Raw genomic sequence first — 7,061 nt, 5'->3', positions numbered from 1 at the left:
TCTGATAACAAATTATCGTCTAAATTTTTTTGATGTCATTTGTGAATGAGATCATATAGGTTACCTATTTTGAATGTCTGGAATCATTTTTTACATCATCGATTTTCTTTGTGAAACATATTAGACAAACGCTGAAAAACGTGTGTGTATATATACCCTTAATATTTGAATATTTACTTTTTGATATCAAACCCAAAATAGCTAAACGTTACCGAAATAGCCATTTTTGACAAGCATTTGATATATATTGATTGTATTAAGTACAAATTAATAGGCCTAAGTTTAATAAAATAAATTTTCAGGTCGATTGTACTGGTAAATGCAAATAAGGTCAACTGTATCAGTTGACAGTGAGCTATAACAACGTTTAATTTCGATGTTTCACATATCACCGAGGTTTTAAATCATGCGATCTACTGATGTGTTAAATTTGACCAACGAAAAGTAATGATGATCTATAAAATCTATACTGTTATTTCAAAATTACATTGAAAGGACATTAAAGCTCAATTTATGAGGTGTTTACGGTGTCTACCAGTTTTATGTGCAATCAGGGAGTAGTGCTTACCGAAATGGACGCAAAATCATTTATAATAACATACGATGATATCAGTCTGTGTGAATGCCTTGAAATTTTACACAACTGTGGACCCGATTTGTTACACCTAAAAGTTATTATTATCACTTAGTTACTGAATTTTAGTTAGTAGTATATATAATACATTAAAGATAATTAGGTAAGAAATGAGGTGAGAAAACTCAACTAGTGATAACATTGCTGTGGAGATTATACAATTTATCTTCATCTGCTCAGTCGGAATGTCACCTTTGGCCATCAGTATGCACAATAAAATTATTTCATCGGTCATATGAAAAGGTGTTTGATATTTTCTCATAATCTTCAGCCTTTTTGACAAATTACCAATAAAAATCATAAATTCCGACTTTATTATTTATAATCTAATCCGCAATGAGAATGAAATTAACAATATTATTTTCGTTTAATTTACTGAGACACAGCACGGCAACTCAAGGGACGGAGTTTATGTTTCAATATTTTGAGGAAAATAAGACAGATCACATGATATCGCATCACTCATAGTTAATGAGATGCACTTGTATACTAATTATTGTCAACTAGTATACTAAATATCTTGATCTTATTCAAATATCTTGGCATGTGCCTATTCAGGTCTGTTTTGTTATCTATAATAGTACTTGAGAGTAAGCATGATTATCATAGTTTTAACAACAAGGTTTTTAAAGAGAGCAAGAACGAAGATTGATGCAGAGTATTATGAATTCATTGTATTTCGTAATGTAATGTAATCAAACTTCAGAAGGAGTTGAAACAGTGAATGACGTAATAAATAAAAAGGAATGTAATGTTACCAAGGCAAAGGAAGATTTATTACTGACTCTTTTCTAAAACATAGATCTGGTTTTAGACGTTTGATTACTATCGCTTCGACAAATTTCAGAAGATTGAAGTTTGATTGTTTATTAATCACTTTGAAAGACTTCAGCGTATCGACTTGATGTTCTGTGTCACAAAGATGTCTTAAGATGGCACTGTTGAATACTTTTAATCCATTTGACTTTAGCACTCTTTTAAAGGAATAGTATGATTTTTGCCGAGCAAAGAACTAATGAGTGTCAGTTGCATAATACTGTAAACTGACTGAAGCTTTATTGGAAATTCATTCAATGTCAATGTTATTGTAATACACCATTTTTAGAAAACGTGTTTAAACCGATATAAATTTAGATGTTATCTGATTAATTAATATAAAATAATGTAATATATTTTGTTGCATGGATAAGACAGTTGCCTATAGAAATGATTTAGTGTTTTTGTCAAGTACTTTACTCGATATTCATGATTTTGGTTGACCGTAATGAGAGCACGATGCTTAATATTCGTAGCTCACGACGAGGATGTTGGAGGTGCTGTGGTCTCTGAGCTAGATGGTTTACTTGTGAAGCTTTCATTGTTCTTTCGGACAAGACTGTCAAAGAGTGTATATCTTTGAAGTACGCTGTGCCCGCTGGAACGATAAAAGCTTCAAAATTGACCTATTAAATTGAAAGACCACAACGTGCAAAACGAGCTCCAAATAATTTGTTGTGCAGTAATATAGCAAATCTATACTTGCACTCTGTGTACAAAAAATATTCAGAATTATCGAATATATACGTAGTGTAGGTAAATCATTACCAGAATTACATGACTTTCAAAATGAGATAAACAGAGAATATAAGCACATTCTAGTTTACTTTTTTTTCGTCTTCTTAATAGTTATCAGAAACTGAAGGATAGGGTATAAATATATGGAAATCGACCACTTTTGACCAAAAATGTTAAGATATCTACATAGGAAAGTATTAAGCTAAACAGTACAACTCTTTCCAGTATGGTTTGCAAGAAAGTGAAACGTATTCGTACCGAATCTGAAACAAGATCAAATTCGTAAACATTCAGTTCATGATTTTGTCTACCGACGTCTTCAAGACATAACAAAAGCATGAAATAAATAACTACAAGTTATCTACAAGATTTGAAATATTGATTTATCTTCTAAGCAAATATGGCAAAACATTCATACAAACCTTTTTTCTATTATCAGCATCATAAAATAGTATGTAAGAGAACTTTTACTATTCGTTTTATATTATTATTATTATTATGTTACACATGGATTACAAACTCGATAAACAGGTTGACTGATGTAGTAGCAAAACTGGTAACAACCTAGTCCGATACGGAGATATATATATCATCATCAGCTATGAGCACGGTGGTCTATCGTCAATCGGTTCATGATCTTAATCAAAAACCTAATCTCCACTACTGTATATTGATAAATACATATTATTCAACTCTCTATTAAGTATCCAGTCTCGTAAATTTTTTCATAAACTACAATAATTAAGTCCATTTTATACTGAAATCAACAGAGTAAAGAATCTTGGTATGTTCGAAGAGAGTTTAATGAATAACAAAGGTTTTTGGCAGTAAACATCACAAAGTGGTTACTAACCAAAAAAGTATTTAATCACCAAAAATTCAAAATTACATGTTGAAACAGAAGATGGTGTTCACTTTTTCGTATTCGATAAATGATACCGACTCTACATGTGAATATGTAAAATTTTGGTGAACTACTACACTGATGTAATAATAAAGATTACACAACCTGATATGTTGAAACATTTGAGCTCTACTGACAAAGATATTAAATATAAAAAGTATATATGTGAAATAATCTTAGTAATTAGGATTTCAACTAGCCAGCCTGATTGAGTTTTTTCAATGCAAGAACCCCAAGTTTGAAAATTAACAAAGAATTTATATACTTTACCATTGAATCTATGTTATCAGTTATATTCGAATGTGGCGACATCTTATTTCAAAGAAGAAACATTTAAATGTGAAAACTATAAACAGGGGTATAAGTTTCTTTATTCTAACTTTATAGACATTGTAAAATGACAATAACGTTTACAAAATTACAATTCTGAAAAGAGTTCATTTTCTTAACTAATTATCATTCTAATATTGAATTAACACATTCTTTATGTTGGGACATCTTCTAAAAACTATGACGGAGCTTCCAGAGGCCCTAAAGAAGCCAAACAGTTTCCATATAATAAGAACATGATGGAGTTTTCTAGAATATCAACGTGGCATACTACTATTGGACAGTAGCATAACATACCTCTTTGCGAATTGGATGAACTTTAATGTTGATATAATAAACTCTAATATCTATAAATACCTATGATTTTCCGTACTCAACAAGCACTTCTCCAGTTGTCTTATATTTTCTGATTTGTGACTATGAAGATTCTATACGTTCGAGTGTTATAGTTTTATACCGTATTCTACATTACAAGCGAAGATGGATAGTAGCTAGCAGTGGAATCCAGGAAGCGCGTTTCGTCCTATTTGGCACTCGTCAGCTGCATGTACCCACATCTCAGAGTTGATGTTCACTCTGGGACTCGAACCCAGTACCTTTCGCTTCAAACGCCATCGCGTTATCTACTCAGCTACTGAATCCTGATAGCCACTTACTTGTGCAATGGAATGAAGTTTAAATTCACATTGATGTTTAGGATTTCAACTGGTCAGTCTCTTATTCTACATTAATTAACTAGAAAATATAACACTTTGAAATGATGCAAAATGTCACCAATGCTTTTATTCATATGAAAGATTTGAATATATCACTATCAAAAACAATAAAAACACCTAAATACAACAGTTTCTATGTTACATTCAATAATCATTCATGAATAACGAAATTCAATTAAATTTTTCTCTGTAATATTTACACAATGAATAAGTGATCCCTATCAAAGATTTTGAAAGGGAGAATAATAAACATAAAAACAAATGGATGCCATGAAGATTATTTAAGAAAACAGTTATTCCATTGAACACATAAATAAATGAAACAAAAATAGTAGATACATTTTTAAACTTTTCTTTACAGATTACTTTAGCTCTGCCTGTAGCTCCCACGGGGGCTACTGCCGGTCCCAAGCCCGGGTAAAGGAGGAGGGTTGGGCATGGGGTTAGCGACCCCTTTCCATAGAAAACCAACTTGCTAAAAAACGCTTACCAGAAAAAAATTATTCACTACAGATTACTTTATTCTTGATGACGTCAAACAACTTGAAATATGATACTGAAGGTACTTAGAGTTTGACAATGCTTGAACCAGTAACACCTTCTACAATGAATCATACCCATCAAGTGAAATCAAAAGACAGAATCGAGGAGATTCGAAGATATATTTCATAGGTTATCAATATATCGTCGATCGACTGATCTAATCTTATAATCTGACAGCTATACTACTTCATCCTCCTTTAAGTTCAAAATTGTGTATAAAACCGAAATCGGTCATTATTTTGTACAAAGTAAGTGAGATATTATTCTTTAAGCTGTTGAGTCTATCGAATAGCAGAACCACACCTAAATACTCATTACATATGACTGGAACATAATCCACATATTTCTTACAATGAGTGACCGCGATGATGAGTTTTTTCCTCTTTTCAACTCTCAATGCACTATTTCCCATCCTTGGCATTATGCTAATCATATCTTGGTTTTCATTATCCGAAATATTTCCCGAAGAAACCAAACATAAAGCTCTTAAGATGTTAGTTTGCTTGTTGGTTTCCTGTGATCGTATAAATAGGATGTTATGCCCAATTCATCTTATCACCCAACGTGGCTGCATATATTCAATCATTTAATCACAACAGGACTCTGATAATAATTCTGACTTTTGACTTAGCTTGGAATTTTAACAGTCTTTACCGAAACTCTTAATTCACTTGAAACACACATATACACATGATGAAAATCCATTCTTCATTATTTAAATGTCAAACAGTTTCATTCTCATTCATTTACATCCTATTCCACCCCTTTAACATATGTGAAATATTCGTTAGATAAGAACCATTTCAATACAATTCTTTTTTTAACTGAATAATAGTTGGTAAAGGAATACATATCAATAGTTGTAGTAGTTATGTATATATATATAGACTGATGATAGATGGTTACATTTATTTTAATAAAACCACATGAGTACATGTAATTAGAGAAAATATACATAAATAGAATTACAATTATTGATTGTAATTTTTACATAGATGGAAAATATTTGGTTCCTTTTACACATGTACAATAATCATTAGTCTTCAAATAGATTCACAATATGTCTATGTAAGGATGACTTGTTGGCAAACCTCCTGTCCCTTTTGGATGAATAAGAAGGACCCCCTCTGTGCCTATTGGCTGTTCGGAATGGTGATTTACTTCGGTCGACAATAATTTCACGGCACGTATGATCCCCTACCACCCTTTTTCGAAATTAAAGGATGTTAAAAGCCAAAAACTATAAATTCATGAAGTGTTTGTACTATATTGGACACTGTGTTGGGAAATACATTTCTACTTACTAGTCGTTTGTCTTCTCTCATTTTACGACGTTTCGGGTTCTATCATTCAAGAAGTCTGGTAGTACGCGGCATAGCAAGAATTTAAAGCTCTAGATAAAACAGTTTATTTGTATTATTTATCGTACAATGAAAACGATTGGATCATTGAGGCAGAATCCTAGCATTCCAGTATTTGATTTCCCAAAGCTTCAAAATCGTATATACGGTTACTTATATAGTTGTCTACTGTTAATTAATATTTGATATAGTATTATGGGCTTGATGACATTCACTGACAAACCATGAACTTGGGGGTTTGTTCTCATAGGCTTGAGTCTTATAATCTTAGTTGTTATGATGCTCCCTGGATGTTAAATCTATACATTACTCTGATTAAATTCAAAGTTTCATGATGATTGTTTCTAATGTCTAAATATAAAAGACTCCTCACTATGTCAGTTCATTTTCACTAAAGGATTTATCCTAAGCTGATTGATACAACTAGATCATCATTAATAACTAAATAAAAACTGGCATTGACTTGTACCCAGTCAACAATCACCATAGATACTTGCTGTTTTCTTTACATTTCCACACTATTTTCTGAGATGTAACTTAAAATACAATCTATTAAACAATGTTTTGAAGTATTTTATCCGACTAGCTATACATAACTTAATGTATAGCATATTGTTGTGAGACAATAAAGGTTTTTACACTACATTTCTTTAAAGTGACATACTATAGTGAACAAGAACATTGGTGGGGACAATCGAATGTATTTGGACACAAATTACAGACTATCTCACTAAATTCTGATAACCATACAATTAAACAGTTAATTTGCAAAATAACAAACAATTGTCTCAATCTTCACTGTTCCTTCTGTAAATATCAGTTCATATTCTCTAAATCCATTGTTCATGCATTTTCCTACCAATTGCGCTTCATTTCGATCCTTTCCTTATTGGTCTTCTGCCAAAATACATTCTATGACTGACCATCACCATATACTACTTATGGGGATATAAGTAGACCACACTACAATACGAGCTGGTGACATCATTTATATATATATATATATATATATATATATA

The 7,061-nt window shown here is 31.6% G+C and overlaps 1 non-coding gene across 1 annotated transcript; it reads right to left on the bottom strand.

Annotated features, from left to right (window-relative positions):
* Positions 1 to 3,990: 3,990 nt before the first annotated feature.
* On the bottom strand, positions 3,991 to 4,062 carry Smp_tRNA_01364_Pseudo_TTG.1.1. The gene has a single exon. It is a non-coding gene (tRNA).
* Positions 4,063 to 7,061: the final 2,999 nt, after the last annotated feature.

Source organism: Schistosoma mansoni, chromosome 5 (genome assembly GCF_000237925.1).
Source record: "Schistosoma mansoni strain Puerto Rico chromosome 5, complete genome".
NCBI classification, from domain to species: Eukaryota; Metazoa; Platyhelminthes; class Trematoda; order Strigeidida; family Schistosomatidae; genus Schistosoma; species Schistosoma mansoni.
This window is presented reverse-complemented; position numbering and strand designations above follow the sequence as displayed.